Here is a 17,763-nt window from a genome sequence, read left to right on the forward strand (position 1 = left end):
CTGCTCTGCACTCTGCCCTACAGTACGCAGCATCGGAGCGGGTGACTGCCGTAACACTCAGGCGACACAACAAATATGATAATGTCATTCATTGCCAGTACTTTCAATTCTTGATTTTCATCGATTTTGATCAGATTGTTGTTGCATCCCTACTTTGCATTACATCCCACTGTACTTGGTGAATAAAAGATTGTAAATGCGGTCCGTCACAAGTACAGCGATCATGTATAGTAAATATATCCTTCACTTACTTTTTATACTTTAAGAATGTGATCACCTAGGTGAGTTTTATGAAGTGTGATTGTGAGTGTGAAGTGTTGTTAGCAATCGGGCGTATCCCTCCTCTTGCCAAAAGTTGGCCGGGATAGGATCCGTGATCCTCATGAAGTTAAGGTTCCGCATTGCTGAACTAACGCAGCACATTAGTTGTATCACCACTATTTCTGAAAAATGCCCTATATCTGTGTTGCGTGGAGTTCACCTACTTCTGGCCCCCGTGAACTGCTCTTCCAGCCAAGAAAAAATTGAACTACTGTACATTTCGCACTTTCTGGGCCTGTATTGGTTTTGCCATAATTGCGTTTGTTTTTGTCACTTCACAAGTTCTCTATTAAATTAAGTTCTGGACATTGGACAGGCCACTCCATTTCGTTAATCTTGTTAGGCCTCAACCAAGTAGCTACTCGCTTACTGCGCTAGAGTAGTAGTTGTTTTCTCGTTTGCGTGGACACTTTTTATTTGTCAGAGTTTTTGGTGCACCATCATTTGTGCCCCACAGACCACTGGGAAAAATGTGTAGATGCAAGCCATGCCCTCTAGGCTGTTTGAATAAGATAGAGAGGAACAGGAAGTCAGACTAAGGAAACGCAATGCTTGGTTGTAGACGACCACAATGCATCCCACCACTTCCTCCGTTTGTTTATGATGTACAATAAAAGTCAGGCTCCAATAATGTGGGTGAAAATGTTAATTGTCTTTTGAGCTATGTTACATCAGTTTCATTTAATATTAAATACCATCACTTCAAATCAAATTGAAGAAAGAGTTGTCTGGTTTCGCCCAGGTTGACATCTCACTAAGTGTTATAATGCAAATAAAAACGTGACTTGTGTTCTACACCAAAAAACAAAAACAAAACTTGCATGGACCAAACACTAGAATGCTTATTTATTAAGGGATATAATAAACGGTGCATAGAGATTATTGACCGATTTTTCCAACAAAATCATTTACTACTTGGAGAAACCGATGATTTTCCCCTATTATGGCTTCCCGAAATAAAACTTGTTAAAGATCCATGATCAGCGCAGCCATAAAAAAAACATAAAAAATACAAGGTGCCTCCAAATATATATATTGTTTCGTTTTATGATCCAGGAAGTTACATTTCATAAAATAACATATTTTATAACCCATTTGCTCATTAATTAATGTCTTTTACTGTAATGGCACTGCATCCCCCCCGATCTCAGCGTCTACCGCCACTTGAATGAATTCAACACTCTGCATAACGTGAGCCGACATGACAATCTTAAACCCTAAAGCAGGGGTGCCCATTAGGTAGATCCTGATCTACCGGTAGATCTAAGACAGGTCCCAAGTAGATCTGAGGAGTGTCGAGAAGAAAACAAACAAATAACCATTTGTGTGTCTTTGTACATGTTATTAATATATTTTTTTGTGTTAATATACACTGCACACTAATCAGTCTCATTTTCACAAAAAAAAATTTAAAAAATAAAATAAAGCAGGTAAATCTTAAATTTGTGTGTGTGTGTGCGTGCGCGCGCCGGTAAGGGTAGATCCCATGAGGTTAGTTGATCAAAAAGTAGATCTTTGATCCAAAAAGTTTGGGCACCCCTGCCCTAAAGGTTCCAACTAGCACAAATATACACCATGAGCTATAATTTTTAAGATAAGATAAGATATCCTTTATTTGTCCCACAATGGGGAAATTTACAGCCTCCAGCAGCAAGAATGTATGTAGAAAGAAGAAGAGAAAAAAAAAACAACAACAAACATCTTTCAATTAAATACAATATGAACACAAATGGATAAATCGCAGTACTATTTACAATTTACCTTCACATCATTTAATTATTATTATTATTATGATTGTTATTTTTTATTCATCAGCCTGACAGCAGTCGGTAGGAACGAGCGTCGGTATCTCTCCTTCTTGCAGCGCGGGTGTAACAGTCTCTGGCTGAAGGAGCTACCAAGTGCTGTCAGGGCGGGCTGGAGGGGGTGGGAGGGACTGGCCATCATAGCTTTTAGCTTAGTTAGCATCCTTCTGTTGCCCACCTCCTCCAGAGTGTCAAGGGAGCAACCCAGGACAGAACTGGCCTTCCTGACCAGTCGCTCCAGTCTCTTTCTGTCCCGGGCCGAGATGCTGCCTGACCAGCAGACAATGCCATAATAGATGGCCGAGGCCACCACCGAGTTATAGAACGTCTTAAGGAGTGACCCCTGAACCCCAAAAGACCTCAGTTTCCTGAGTAGGAAGAGTCGGCTCTGTCCTTTCCTAATCAGGGTGTCCGTGTTTGTGGACCAGTCCAGTTTGTCGTTGAGAAGAACACCAAGGTACTTGTAGGAGGTCACCCTCTCTATGTCCATACCCTGGATGTTCATCGGTGCTGGTGAGGACTTTTTCCTGCAGAAATCCACAACCAACTCCTTAGTTTTCCTCGGGTTGATCTGGAGGAGATTCTGCTGGCACCAGTCCACAAAGTCCTTTGTCAGTCCCCTGTACTCCCGATCATCCCCTTCTGTAATGAGGCCAACAATCGCAGAGTCATCGGAGAACTTCTGAAGGTGGCAGTTTGGAGTGTCATGTCTGAAGTCCGAGGTGTAGAGGATGAACAGGAATGGAGCCAGAACAGTCCCCTGCGGCGCTCCAGTGCTGCAGAGAAGCCTGTCCGACTCACAGCTCTGCAATCTCACGTACTGCGGCCCATTTGTGAGGTAATCTATGATCCATGCTGTGAGATGGTGGTCCACTCCGGCGTTCTGCAGTTTGCCTCCCAGCAAATTGGGCTGGATGGTGTTGAAGGCACTGGAGAAATCAAACTTTCCAAGTACGACTCAGTTTGCTTGTGGATTTATTAGCAGGTGAAAAGAACTTGGTTTGAGTCAAGAGTCAGTCACAGATGGATATAACGGAGAGAATTTGGTCCATTTTCAAAATATTTTTTTTTCAGCCTCGGATAATTTACTTGGTAATAAAGTGGGATTATCCTCTGTGGCTGTGCAAATTCCAAGACGTTGATCTTGTTTTAATGTTAGGTAGTTTGAAGCCTGTTCCCACTATCGGATACATTCAGTTCAGTACAATCTACCCAAGAAAAAGAAGACTGTATACCTTTGTTGGTGTAAAAAAAAAACTGTTTCGTAACTGATCTTTGCAGAACCAGTATGTACAATAGGACATTACCAACGTTCGTTGCAAATTCACATTCCTAACTCACTCATGATAGTTGACAATTTGGAATGTACTGTATATTGAGACACATGGAGAAAAAAAAATTGTTTTAATTGTTTTATTCTTCCCATACACTTTAAACATATTGAAAGAAACTTTCCAAGTACGACTCAGTTTGCTTGTGGATTTATTAGCAGGTGAAAAGAACTTGGTTTGAGTCAAGAGTCAGTCACAGATGGATATAACGGAGAGAATTTGGTCCATTTTCAAAATATTTTTTTTCAGCCTCGGATAATAAATAAACTGGAAGTACTTTAAGGATTTGTTTTCCTTTCATGGCATGGCCCGCGGCCCCGTGGTTGGAAATCAATAATTTAAACTAAGTTCTCCCATTGCAGATGTGCTCTTGTAGGAGGTGTGGGACACATTTATTTGCAAATATCTCATGTTTTACGTGGAGACCCATTTGTGTACATATTTATTTTTATGCGCAAATTTAGTTGGGGCTTTAAATCAGGTGTGCTTTGTGGTTTAGAAGTTACGGTCGTTTGGTTAGTTAAACGGTGGCTTTAATACGGCACCTTACTCCTGCTCAGTTTCTGGATTTGAACGAATTGGGAACCTTCGGTGGCTCAGGTTGTGGAAAGCTGTTCTGGAGCCTCTCAAAGCCATTAGCCATTTCCCCTCCCGCTCTCCTCATCCTTTCTTTGCCTGCCTCTCTCTGGCACAGCGCCGAAGACACAGCTGTGAAAATTACAGGTCTGCTTTGTGGAAAGCCAGAAGAAGAGAAGGCAAGCCCGGCGGGAAGGAAACGACAACCATGGCTCGCTCTGCCTCAGCTGTTGGCTGCTTCACAGCTGCAGTGGATGAGGGGGGCCTTACGGAGCCCGGGTGTCTCTCACTTATCACACACAACTGGGATTGTTTACGTGTGTGTGTGTGTGTGTGTGTGTAAAAGAGCGGGCGCGTTAAACCCTGTTTAGCTGGGGGAATGGAACAGAAGGCCTCACTGTGACTGACAAATGTCACACTGAAAAGCTCGCGGCACCAAAGCGTCCTTCAGTTTGGCAGACGCCAAAGCCCATAACTGAGGCCCTGGCGGGTGGGTGCACGGGCAGGCGGCAGCCCCTGATTTGCCCCTCACTCAGTGGATTGGGAACACAGTGACGACGGGCCTCCTTTTTCAGGAACTTTTTGCTCACCATGACGACGATGATAATCTCTCGCCGTCTCCACTCACAGCACTATCTCAATCCATCACTACCTTGTACTCTCCTCCCTCGGCTCTCGTAAACTCTGCTTACTTTTCTCGGAGGCTTGTTCTCGCCTGCCGTGCTCCCCCTGTTTGCGTGTATCTCCGAGGGCCTGTCACGCAAAGAAGCGCGGCAGGCCGAATGTGAAAAATAGCCCCGGTGATTCACAATGAGCCTTCCGTTGCTTTTTTTTTTCCTCCTGCAGAATGAGACGTGAGATTCCCTTTCCGTGCCTCCCTGGCGCTCTGCTGTCTGAATGCAGTCTTCATCTATTTCCGACTCGCTCATCGTCTCTCCTCCTCCTTTCAGTCAGGCTGTCTGGCATGTCATGTGAGGCGTCTCCTGAAGCTGAGCACTAGAAATCATCGTTGGTGATGAAACTTAGAAGTATCAGCAATGTATGACTTACAGCTTTATGTCACAGTTTCGATCTTGAAGCTCACTAAAAACGATGATTTTTAAAATGTGAGAGACCTTGTATATGACAAGGAAAAAATTGGCAATTGTACGCATACTGCTCTTGAAGTGGCGTACTTAAAATGACCAATGCGTCAGATCTACTCTCCTAAGCAACATTTCTCTACCAAGCAGTGCTGGTCCAAGCCTTTGTGGGGTCCTACAGACTGTTTGATTTAAGGATGGGTAGCACGATGCTTCCGTTTAGTGTATTAAATAATCCTCACGCTTTTTGGAGGGGCTCCTAGTGGCCTGGGCCCCCAAGTATCCGTTTAGTTTTCTTATACCTCGTGCCGGCTCTGGAAGTAAGACTGACCTGCGCAGCATGTTGCCACAGGGTATTCAGACTGCAGGGAAATACAAAAAGATTTTTAAAAAAGAGTAGTGGCAGTGATAGTGTAGTAGTTGTAGAAGAGATAGAAGTAGCTTGGTTAAATGTCAGCTTATTTGGTCACTACGCAGTATGTTGTGGGTGCAAACTCTTGATTGTGCTGTTTCTATGGTCGTAGCCTTGGTTATTAGTCGTATGTGTCTACTCCATTTAAGCGTTTCCCGTCTTTGAGCGTCACTCGGTACCTCATTTACAACTTTTCATTGCTATATTTTCTGTTAATTTATTACCCGACGCAAGGACGTGTTCGTGTTTTCGTCCTCAATTGTTCGTTTTTTTTTTTTTTTGCAGTACTACTCAGTATGTACACGCACAAAAAAACCCCCCAAATTCTTTGAATCCTTTGGATTTACTTAATTCAGACATTTAGATCGGTTATGCGTGATCAACAGTTGTTAAACATCTGTCATTTGAATATTTTTTTTGGAAAAGAGTTGAAAGTTGCATCCGGTGGCCACATTTTAATGACGTGCAACAGAAAGTGAAGTACTTTTGTTTTTCAGCGTACTCACTACTTTTATCGGTATTTCCATAAAAGTTGGCAAAGGGTTTCAGTACATGCAAAGAAAGAAACAATTGAATGTTGTTGCACTTTGGATAAAGGTGCTAATTCAAATGAGTGATGTTTGGCCTTGTCTGTCACAGACATCCCAAAAATCGGGCCAATATTCAGCCTGATTCCCGTCAAATCAAAGTCAGGAAAGGCCCGATTAAGGGATTGGCCTGTGGTGGGGTAATTAATTATCCTGTGGTGTAGGTTGTGCTAAGTCAATGTTTTTCCTCCTCAGACTGCAGATGGTCAGGCCGACAATCGTAAGCGTAATGCAGCGATTTTTAAAAATGGTAAAAATTGGACATTTGCGATTGCAAATTCTTCTGAGTGTGGTCAACAGAAAGGGCGTCAGAGCCGAATTTGTGTTTGTGCTTGATTGTGCGTGTGTGTGTGTGTGTGAGGAAATGGGGTGATAGCCAATTGGGAAGCGTCATGAAGCTCGCGCTGCAGCCAGATTTAAATAGAGGCCTAAATGCTCATATTGATTGTTTCAGAAGGAAATTAACAAATTTCACAACCAATCTCAGTCCTTGTTTATTCTCCATGGTAGTCTGTGATCTACCCAGGGCCGTTTTAGTTTCTTTAACTGGATTGCTCAGAACTAAATTGCTCTGAAACTTTGTGAAACTGTGGTGTATGGCTCAAAGAAATTTTGATGCTGGTCTAGTATTTTTTTCTTCTCACGACAAAAACTCGGATTCAGAAAAAAAGCTTCTTCACGCTCACTTATTTGGAAAGTGCCAACCACTTTGAAGTGGCTCACCAATGACGGCAAATGGGAGTCAACTGGTCAATGATAAAGCCTGACTCTGTCAGGCATGATTGTTTGGCCTTTGTGCAGGTTTGAACGCTACCGTGAACCATTCTTGCTTGTTTGTTCGCAACAGTTTTTTTTCTACAAAGTATTACTTCAAGAACGATTGTTTCAACAATTATCGTGCATCACTTATAACATTTCTGATGCCACGTTTGCCCTTTTTTCTGACAGCAAACGTCTTGACATTGATGTAACTGCTCATTTGCTGGTAATAGACAGGTGGTGCACTCTATTATGCCTCAGTAAACAATCACTTCGACTCAGTCAACAGAATCATTGAGCATTTCATCCATTACTGTGCTCATACCAAGGTTTCATCATCTTCACTTGTTTGGTATTTGAGATATTTCAATTTTTAACGAGCGGAAAGAACATTTTGGGCCATGGTGAATGCCCATTTGTCATGCTAAAGCATTCACATTCAGCCAGGTTCATACATGGCCGACTGTAATTGGCACAGTGTACATCAGATGTATGTCTGTAATATAGTGTTCCTCCGCTATATTGTGGTTCATTGTCGGCAATCTTAGTTATATCGCGTTTCCTTAAGGTCATCATTTTTTTATGTTTTTAACGGGGAACAGGACACCTACCTCCTATTATGCCTGTGCCTTTGGAAAAGGAGATCCACAGTCACCGGTGCACATTTCAGCCATTTTTGGAATGCCAGGAGAACAGTAAAACACATAAACACGATGAACACAGACCCGGCCCTCTACTAGGCCCCGCTTCTTAAATGCACATACATGTACTCTGACACCAAGTTGCATACGATATATTCGATCAGTTTTATCCTTGCATTTGTGTGTGCGCGCGTGTGTTCAACACACCTAATGTGTTTAAGGGGTGTTAAACTCATTCACTGTCTGCCCATGTTAAAACAAGGGTGCTGTTAACTTCCAGAGCCTTCAATGGCAGTTAATTTAAATATGTTGGCATTTGTTTAAAGCGTATGGGAGAACTTTTTCAAAAGCTTTTTTTTTCTAAATGGTCTGTCTATATTGCAGATGTTCACCTATTGCAAGTGGATCAGGAACATATCCTCCCCAAAATCGATCACAGTTCATGTACAAGTTTCCTTAACACATTTATGCTTCTCAAGGCTCTAAACGGTACGGCTTTGTGCATTGTCTGAATCGAAGTCTTCGTAACACCAACAGTCCTCTCTGCCCTGTCCTGAAGAGAGCTTCAGTGTTGCAGAGTCAAGTTTAGCTTTTATTGATTTGGAGCGCAATGTTCTTCTTGTACAACTCCGCCCCTTCATTTCCTCTCCCTGGATGTCAAGTGGGACAGAAGGCCTCCTGTTCCTCTCCACCCCGTGCTCACTGCTTTTTGGAGATGGTGAGCTTGTCTCAATGCACTTATTTCAGTCCTCCGTTTGTCTCGTTGGGTGCTTTCTCATTAGAACCATTTAGATTGTTCTAATCTGACTCTTGTTCATAACCCTGTTCAGTTTGACTCATGTCAACACCGCGCACAAAATCCTTTGCAGACCAAATCGAGAACTCCTGCAAGAGGTGCGCTCGATTTTATTCCGATATTTACAGCATGCCTTTTCGATATGCAAACGAGGGCGAAATGCTTGAGTTGTGCTCTTCAAGTGCACGTGGCTATTTGCTTGTCTGCTCGTTGGTCCAGATAATTATTCAAATATTTAACACTAGTTTATTCACCTATCACTGGCCAGTCTCGACAGCCAACCTTTATCCTCTCTACATTCTCGTGACCATCAGGAAAAGAGTGTGACAACTCGTTGTGCGTTGTGATGCATTTTGAATCCAACATGAGGAATTTTTACTCGATGAATACAAAATAAATCAGTAAGGACACTGACATTGTTTACTATGCCAGTAATTGATTTGGATCAGGGAAAGCAAACTGCTTGTAAAAGCACCCTGAGGCGGTTGATATATAACCTGATAAATGGCCAAATTTGACACTCCTCGCCCCCCGGCATTCCTGTGTGGAGTTTGCATGTTCTCCCTGTGGCTGTGTGGGTTTTCTCCGGGTACTCCGGTTTCCTCCCACATTCCAAAAACATGCATTGCAGACTGATTGAACACTCTAAATTGTCGCAAGGCGCGAGTGTGAGCGCGGATGGTTGTTCGTCTTAGTGTACCCTGCGATTGGCTGGCAACCGGTTGAGCGTGTCCCCTGCCGACTGCCCAGAGACAGCTGGGATAGGCTCCAGCGCGCCCCGTGACCCGTGTGAGGATAGGCAGATCAGAAAATCGATGAATGTACCCAATCATAGAGGTATGATGATGTGAAATGCCAATTAAGAAGCAACCTCAAGCCAGACAGTGATTTACCTTGTGGTGTGTTCAGAGGGGCTTTCCCTCCCTGATCTGTTTGGAAAATATTGGTGAATGTTAAATCATTTCATGGATTTAGGTTTCGATAGGTGTGTGGGAAACATCAAGTTTAGGCCAAGTCACGGAAGTGCTCTACATAATCAAGGTCGAACATCAACTTAAATCACAAAAAACATTTTTAATAATATGAGGATAATAGTAAGAGTAAATTGATCAGTAAATGCAGTCTTTATTTTGATTTGATACCCTTCTTTAGAGAAGTTGACTAATGCTGCTAAAGCTTGTTGATGTAGCCCTTCCCAATGGGAAATGAACATTTGCATAACAGGCCATGTTTGCCTTCCATCATCCTCAGGTCAACTCAATTAACCCTGAGTAAAGTCAACCTTTTGGCATGTCGAGAGAAGCATTCTTTGAGCAAAGGTGTGTAATTCCAAGGCAAAGAGGGAGATGTCTGCCCTAGCGAGCTGACACGGTATTATCTCTTATATTATTTATATCATATTACTAGCCCAGGTGTTTGCTCCTCCAGGATGAGGCCGTGAGGGTGTGTTGCCGCGGCGCACATTTGTAACAGTCAGGAAATATTTGCATGATTCTACTAAGTGTTTTGGAATGAGAATTTCTGATTCCAGTCCAATTCATCCCGATTGATTCCATTCATCTCCAGGGCGCAAGCTGATGTTGCACAAACACGCCAGATCACAGAGCGAGCAGCACTTATAAGTTGTACAAGTGGAATACAGGCTGGTTGCTCAAATGTTAAAAAGAGATAAATGACTCAACTGCCTCGATTATTACTGAATCATCAGGCCTGTGTTTAATGTCATGCTGCATTTCCGCTCCCGCTGTTTGCCGGTACTGACAGCAAACAGCCACGCTCGCCTTCATTAGTACTGTCAGTCCATTTTCAGCATTGAAGATGAAGATGATAATAATGACGACGACGATGATGTTGCCCAGCTGTTCTGCGCTTAGCGTTCTCTGTGCTCCAGTAAATCTCACTGACAGGTGGGCGGAGCTCCATTACTTCTGTTTAAAAGCTGTCAAGGTTGGAGTTCAAGGTAAGGAGGTGGAAAAAAAAATTAAACAAATTCAGTGGAAGTTTAACACAATCACGTCTGCTGGTCGATCTGATTTACAATACAATACAATACAATACATGCTGATTTATATAGCGCTTTCACAACAGCGGCAGCTGTAACAAAGCGCTTTACAAAACAGTTAACATAAAGTAAAATAATAAACACAACACATAACATAAAACACGGACAGTCATGCAGTTCTAACCACTTTTCCATCACACGCTTTGTTGTTTGAAGCAGTTTGAGATGAAAGAGGAGAGAATCAAAGTGTCCTTTAACCAGTGGATCAGAGACGTCATGCTCAAAATGTGCACACGTCGGCTACAAGCTAAGTTTCAAAGTCAACAAGAAGCTGTAGCATCCATTGACGAAAAAAGAGATTGGTTCACTTCTCCTGTCCCATGGAAATCCATTTCAATTCCAAGCGGCGACTCACGGTTCCAAATACGCATCGGCGCTCTTCGCCAACGCTCCTCTCTCCTCATCCTCAACTTCAACGGCCATTCATCCAGCCGCACCAACGCCGACTGTCCAACAGCGCTGATATAGCCACTGAACAAATCGGGGTTGTGAAAAATGCTGCCCATTACTGGCGCAAAAAACACAAGCGCCCCAGGTTTGTCCAGCACCGACAGTCAATGGCGCCGACATTCCTCCCAATCAAAATCTGCGCTGGTACAGGCGTGCTGCCGAGAAGGCGCAACCACCAAGCACAGATACTGCTCCTTTGACGAATGTCGTGGCCAAAAAGCGCTGAAAACAGTCCATATCAGGTCCACACAATGAAACAACAAACAACATGTGACAAAACAAAAGACAAAAACAGCAAAAAAGAACAAAAAAGCAAGGCTCTTGAAGAGCACTTGCCGAAGGCTGCCTACTCGGGCGCCATCTTGGGGAAAAAACGATTTGGGATTTGAACGAATACATAATTTTTCTCACCATATATGGGAAACTGCAAAATTCGGTTCCTGCAGATTAACTTCCAATAAGAAAATACCTTTTATGTATTATTCGTACAGGCAGTGTTTTGATCGTTTAAACATTTGGTCATCCATACATGTATAAAAAGAACCACTTTTAACCGTAAAATATAAAACATAAGTTAATGGTTACTACACGGACTGGGGGACAGAAGTAAAAACATTTTCATAAAAATTACATTTCTGGTGTTATTACATTTTTGCCTGTTGATTATAAAAAAAGAATTGATGGAAAAGCAAATAAGTTTGCCTGTTTGTTTTTTATTCTTCTAGGATTTGTTTATAGGCGCAATAATCAATTAATCAACTAATCAACTAATCGATTACTATATTATTTTTAATCGGCATTTATTGTGATAATCGGGTAACCGTTTTGAAACATTGTTGAATGACAAAATGCAACTGTCCACACGAATGAATGACCAAACTAATACAAAATGCTGTTTGGGCTTAGTGAAGGTCTTTCTTTCATTTCAGGATTGTTGCTCAATATTTTAATTCACAGTTTACCACAATTTCTGACTCTGTAATCCCACACTGCGGCATAAATTCCCAAGAGCAGAAGTTAGCTGGTGTGAGCATGCATGAGAAAACAGCTCAGGGGAACAAGAAGATCCAAACATGAGTCACATTAAAAAATAATGTCAGCAGCTTCTCTGTGCATGATGCAAGCTTTTGAATAAAATGGAATATACGAAGCAATCTTATTTGATGTAAAAACACAAAACAAATACTTTTTTCCACATTGGAACCGCAGTTTGAAGGCCCCTGCAGGTGTGTTTATCGCTTGGTCTGTGATGTCATTCTCATTTACTGCGCCAAGCTGATGCATGTTGATGGATCTCTGTCCAGGCAGTTCAGTAAAATTGGATTAGTTGAGTAATAAGTTAATAATAATAAAAGAATGGAATGTACAATTGAATGTGAACTCTGTTCATGTACATGCCAAATGGGCAAACTCTCGCGATATTCAAGTTGAGCGTGTGCATCATTTGCCCTGTCTGTCAACAACATTGAAACATGACGGCGGCCGCGATCTGCGATGACAGTTTAAAACGAGTTTTCTGTGTTATAGTTCCATGCTCGCACCGTAATGTTAAGAAAATGGCATCCATTGATGCGTTGAAAAAAATCAGCGAACTATTTGATGAACACCACCGGCCGAGTAAACACCGAGGGCGGAGGAAAATGTCGGCGGAGGCGGCGGCGCTCCCTGGCCCACCGAGTCCGGAGCAGGGCGAAAACTAAATAGGTGGCGACCGCACCGGCCGTAGATCGGCGGGTTCAATGTCTTCTTGTTTTATGTTTTATGGTTATTTTGTTGAATTTTTTGATGGGAAAAAAACCTACCGACCCGATGCTGAAATTTCATGTTACCAGAAACACAATGTTTTTTGTTTTGCCTAAAGATAAAGCCCATAAATCTGTATTATTGCTGGAGGTAGAACAGTTTGCCAGCATCCTGGTTTTGGTACGTACTTTACTTTGGTTTTAAGGCCATGATGCAAAATTCAGAGACATTTAAAATGAAACAAGGACTGAAATCTTTCCTTTTTAGGAACTTCCGATTTGTCAGATTTTCAGAAAACGAAGAATGCAGACACGTGTAACTGTGAGTTATTGTGCCATAAAAAGCAACAAGAAACAGATCTAGTGTTTTTTTTCATCTGTGCTGCACTTTACATTCACCTAACGCCATTTAAAATGTTGAGATGTTTCACAAGCATATGGCTCGCCACGGCATCTGCTTGCCAGAAGCTGAATTCTACTGTGTTTGTTTATAGATTGAGTGCGAGGCAGTTTGACCTCGGTGCGGGAACTCTTTTCTTTCTCCTTTCATGATAAATATTTGCCCCTGAAGCATTTAGCATTTAGCATTTATTTGTTTTTACAACAAATGACTGGTTTTGAATAGTCAGGTCAGTACTTTTTTTTTGACAAGCTGGTTTCTTGAAACGATGTAAAGGGCCAAGTCTGGCCCGCTGGCCTCAAGTTTGATGCTGTAGCGTGCACTGTATTGTTAACAATTTAATAAGACCTTCTAGTTGTGCTCTCTGTAATTGTCCTGGTCAGTGTGTTATTAAAGTGCAGGTCAGCACTCAGCAGTCAGTCGCCCTCGCCTCATTAACCCTCGACACACTGAGCTGGTTTACAGCCGCTAACTGTGCACTGTAAAGCTCGTATTGACGAGGGCGGCCAGCTTTATCACAATTAACTTTGATTTTTTTGGACGACGTGCTGACCTGATCACATTGTGGCTTTTTTTTCCTTTTCAATTTTGCACATCTAATCATCTAAATATGTGACTGATTGTTAGATATCGTGTGCCAATTAGAGGATATAAATTCAATGAGCCCAATAACGAGCGCTGAGCTATGTTTATTATGGGCTGTCATCATCCGACAATTGCTGTATGGTTGTTAATTAGAGAGCTGGCATCGCTCATATTTTCTGATATTATCACTGGGACGTGCGCTATGATGCTGTGCTACATAATCATAATTTACAACGTTTACACACAGCCTGGAGGTAATTATTGACATTATTGATTACACTTCTTGTTTTCAGCGGTTCCCTTTAGACTACTGCACACCTGCAAATATTGTATGGAGGAAAGACACCACTGTGGTGCCGTAAAAGATTTTATTTTGCAAACGTCTGAATGTGACAAATCATTTTTGGTATGTGAAAGAATATGTGGAAACCTCACATAGATTTCATCTCATCTTATGCCCCATCATTTCGATACTGCTTGTTAAACAAGAGCCACACTTGAAAGCGCAAGTCCTTTACGGGGGAAATACCATTGTTCCCATGAATAATGAAGCTTGCTTTGCCGTGTTGCATCATCTCTTCCATCCTGTGCTTAGTGGAGATGAAATAGATAAGAAAATATGATTGTATACTACAGTTGTGCGATATTCCGATTTTGACACCGTTTCAACGTGTCCTCATTACACCGGGGCGTACGATAATACCGTTTGCTAATTTTAGACTTATTTTGTACGTTTGGCTCTTTGTCGCGAATCTGTCTGAATTCAGAGCACAAATCCGCAATCGATGTTTGTTTACCTTTTAACCAAGTTGGAATGGATTACTAATTGTAATTCTGCTGTGAAACATGAAATCGTTAAAAAAGAAACAACCAATTTGATCGTAATAGTGACTAGTGAATGAAGTGCACTTTTATAGTTATTTGTCTAAACTATAGTTTTATTGTTTTATGTTGTCTTGAGAGGGAAGAAATTTCATCTGTGCTGTACAGCAAATTTGACGAAGTTGTACTTGACTTGACTTGACTATAGGTTGTCCAAAAGCACTTTTTTGAAAAGATACCAACACACTTATGACAACGCGGCATCACCCTTTGATTTAAATTCATTTACCACCTTAAACTTTTGAATCGTAGAACACAGGGTGTTTTTCCAACTATTCATCCATTCTTTTTCTGAAGCATTCATCCTTTTGGACAAATTTTAAATCCATTTGCTTGTCGTCAAGCTGCTATGTAGCGCTAAGCAACCGTGAGTATTTTCATCTCTTCTCCATCATAGAAATGGTCCTCGTATACCGCGGCGGCCAGCAGACAAAAATGTAAATAAACTGTCTCGTGGGCTTCAGTGACTGGTTAAGAGTTTAATTTTATCCTCAATCGCAACTCCAAATTTTCTTGCTCAAAGTTGGGCTTCACAGAGCCTTTTCTTTCTCTTTACTCTTAACTCATTTCTAATTTTTGGGCGATTTTCACACAGAATGGTTTGTTACAAACATCAGACATGCAGCTAGGATATAAGTCACGCGCAATGTGTCATTTTAACACGGCAGCCACTCAGAATGAAGACTCTATCTACAGATAGCTATGCTCTATCTATCAATCAGTATGCACTCAAAGCAGCCTGACTGAAGAGTAAGGATTTTGCTCCTTTTTTCTAAACGATTGTCAGCCATTGTAGCATTATACAATGTCTTCCGAATGTTGTTATGCTGATGGTGTCTGAACTAACAACCGAAAACAAGATACCTAATTGCAATCGTTGTATTTGCGGGAGGAGGTGAGGGGTCAAAACGCCGGAGTTGCGAGCTGTGTGACGGCCATCTTGATGCGTTTTCGGAAATCAACTCTAACACATTCAATCTCATGAGAGTCGTGCACAAGCGTCAGAGTGAAGATCCAAACGTGCCCATTTGTCTCGTGTGGTCTTATGGGTTGTTAGGTGACTAATAGAATGTCAATCCTGTTGAAGTTACAAGAACTATTTCTAACCTTCTATTAGTTAAGAGTAATACTGAGTTGAAAACACAACTGCATATTTATATGTGCGATCCAAAAAAAAAACGTATTTAATATCATAGTAGGTCCCCATGGGCTACAGTTATTTGTGACACCGTTGCTATTTTTACACACCGCGAGATACTCTCACCGAAATACCGCCCGCTGCTATTATATACAAGAAATTTCCCAACACCTTTTACAGTTATTTAATTTTGGACAAGGCAAGGTCAAGAAAAGGCTGCTTTATTTACCTGTACATAGCATGTTTCATTCACAAGGTAACTCAATGTACTACACATGATTTAAAAAGAAGACATTAAAACGAAATAATTTAAGACATGTCAAAGCAAAGATAAAACACACGAGGAAGAATTTACTACATTTAAAATCTAAGTAATGAAATAAAAAGTAGTTTGCTGAAAGTACTAAAAGAGCATGTAACGCAAGAACAAGATTTTGAAAAATTGATCATAGAAATGTTTTAAAAGTCCTTACGCATTGGTATGTGAAAACAAGCACAGTTCTTCCACCTGGATTTGAAAGTATTTACACTTGGGACTCTTCGTCTGTTGGCAGCGTATTACATTTACGTGCAGCATAACAGATAAATGCTGATTCACCATGTTTACGTTGAACTCTGGGCTTCACACACCAGCCTGAGTTGTCTTACCCTTGTCAGCTTGTTTGTGCCCATTTTTCGTCATTTTGTACATCACCGTGACCCATGTAAAGCCTCTTTCAGAAACTCGGAATATTCCAGGAAATTGCACCGTTGTCCAAAAATATGATGAATAGTTGAATCTGGTAGAACATAGAAAAATAATGTTTTGAGTGTTGAATGAAACACATTCAACCCAAACTGTACGAATCAGTCGCTAAATAATAATAAAAATATGTTTCAGTGGGTTTCAGTTGGCCCAAAAGTACAATTTGAGATGAACAATAAATTGTTATATATATTAAAAGGTCTACATTTCAAATTTTTTTAAAAATCAAGGCAAAGGAATATTTGGTTATATTGGCATTAACAATGCTAAATGTTTCACAATAACGGAAATGCGGTGGACACGAGTGGCCAGCGTGAAGCCTCAAAGGTTAAAGCAGGGGAAACAAATGTGAGTACTTCAATGCATCCCAGCACATTGTAGCAGTCATGATAGAATGGCCAAGTGTGTGAACGCATTCAAACAAAGGAATCTAGTCGAACTCCCGAGTGATTCATTATTGATTAGGTGACATGCCTTAATGCTCTTGTCCACGTTGTGTAATGTGATGAGCTCTTTGTGAATCCACAGCACCACTTTTCTGATCATGTGACAATGTGATCATGGAAAAAAAAAAGATTTCTACTTGCCCTACATTTTGATCTTGATTTTCCACCTGTTGCAATACTACAGACTGTGTGAGACAAAATATATATCGGTGGCATGGAGTTGAAGCCAACACACTATCTGCGCAGTATCAGTACTTTGACTGCTTGACTCAAGATTTACATAGAGTACTGTATCATAACTTTGAATGATTGACTCAGCATTCAAATATCGTTGATGTGCTTGACTTTCAGCATTCACGTCATGTATTTGACAAAAGGCAGCGGTGGGCATGTGTTACTCTCAACATATTTATTATATTTTTGCCTGCTGGTAATCTTAGCTTAAGAAATTGTGGACTGACTCTCAGCATTCAAATATTTTGTGTCACTTCTTTAACATGCCCACAACCCTCGTGAGGATGAATGGTTCAGAGAATGACCGCACCTTTTTTGTCTCAATCTTTGAATCTCTCAGCAGTGGTGCAAATACCTGACACCAGCATTCAGATCATATTTTTGATACCCAGTATTATTATTTGAGTCAGTCAGCATTCCGCACAGTATCAATGGCGCATTTATTTTTTTTAAATATTTTGAATGGTTGACTCAGCATTCGTGTCACATTGTTCGCACAAAATTATCTTGCTCAATGCTTGACTCTTAGCTATTATTACCTATTATCTTCCTACTTGACTCTTTGCATTTACTTGTCACAAAAAACGGTGCAAGCAGTCTCGTAATATCCCTCGGTATGATTACTTTGAATTCTTGTCATATTCTGCAAGAAGGCATCATCCTGAATGTTTGACTCTTAGTCATCACCTAATAACATACACGACTTACTCCTTTAACCATTTACATACTGTATGTTGATGTGCAAAACCAATGCTTTGACAGTGTTCGC

General features: G+C 41.3%; 1 protein-coding gene across 1 annotated transcript in view; it reads left to right on the forward strand.

Annotated features, from left to right (window-relative positions):
* bahd1 (bromo adjacent homology domain containing 1) overlaps positions 1–17,763 on the forward strand; it is a 48,440-nt gene that overhangs the window by 6,239 nt on the left and 24,438 nt on the right. The gene's annotated exons all lie outside the window — the stretch shown is intronic.

Source organism: Hippocampus zosterae, chromosome 14 (assembly GCF_025434085.1).
Source record: "Hippocampus zosterae strain Florida chromosome 14, ASM2543408v3, whole genome shotgun sequence".
Lineage (NCBI taxonomy): Eukaryota > Metazoa > Chordata > Actinopteri > Syngnathiformes > Syngnathidae > Hippocampus > Hippocampus zosterae.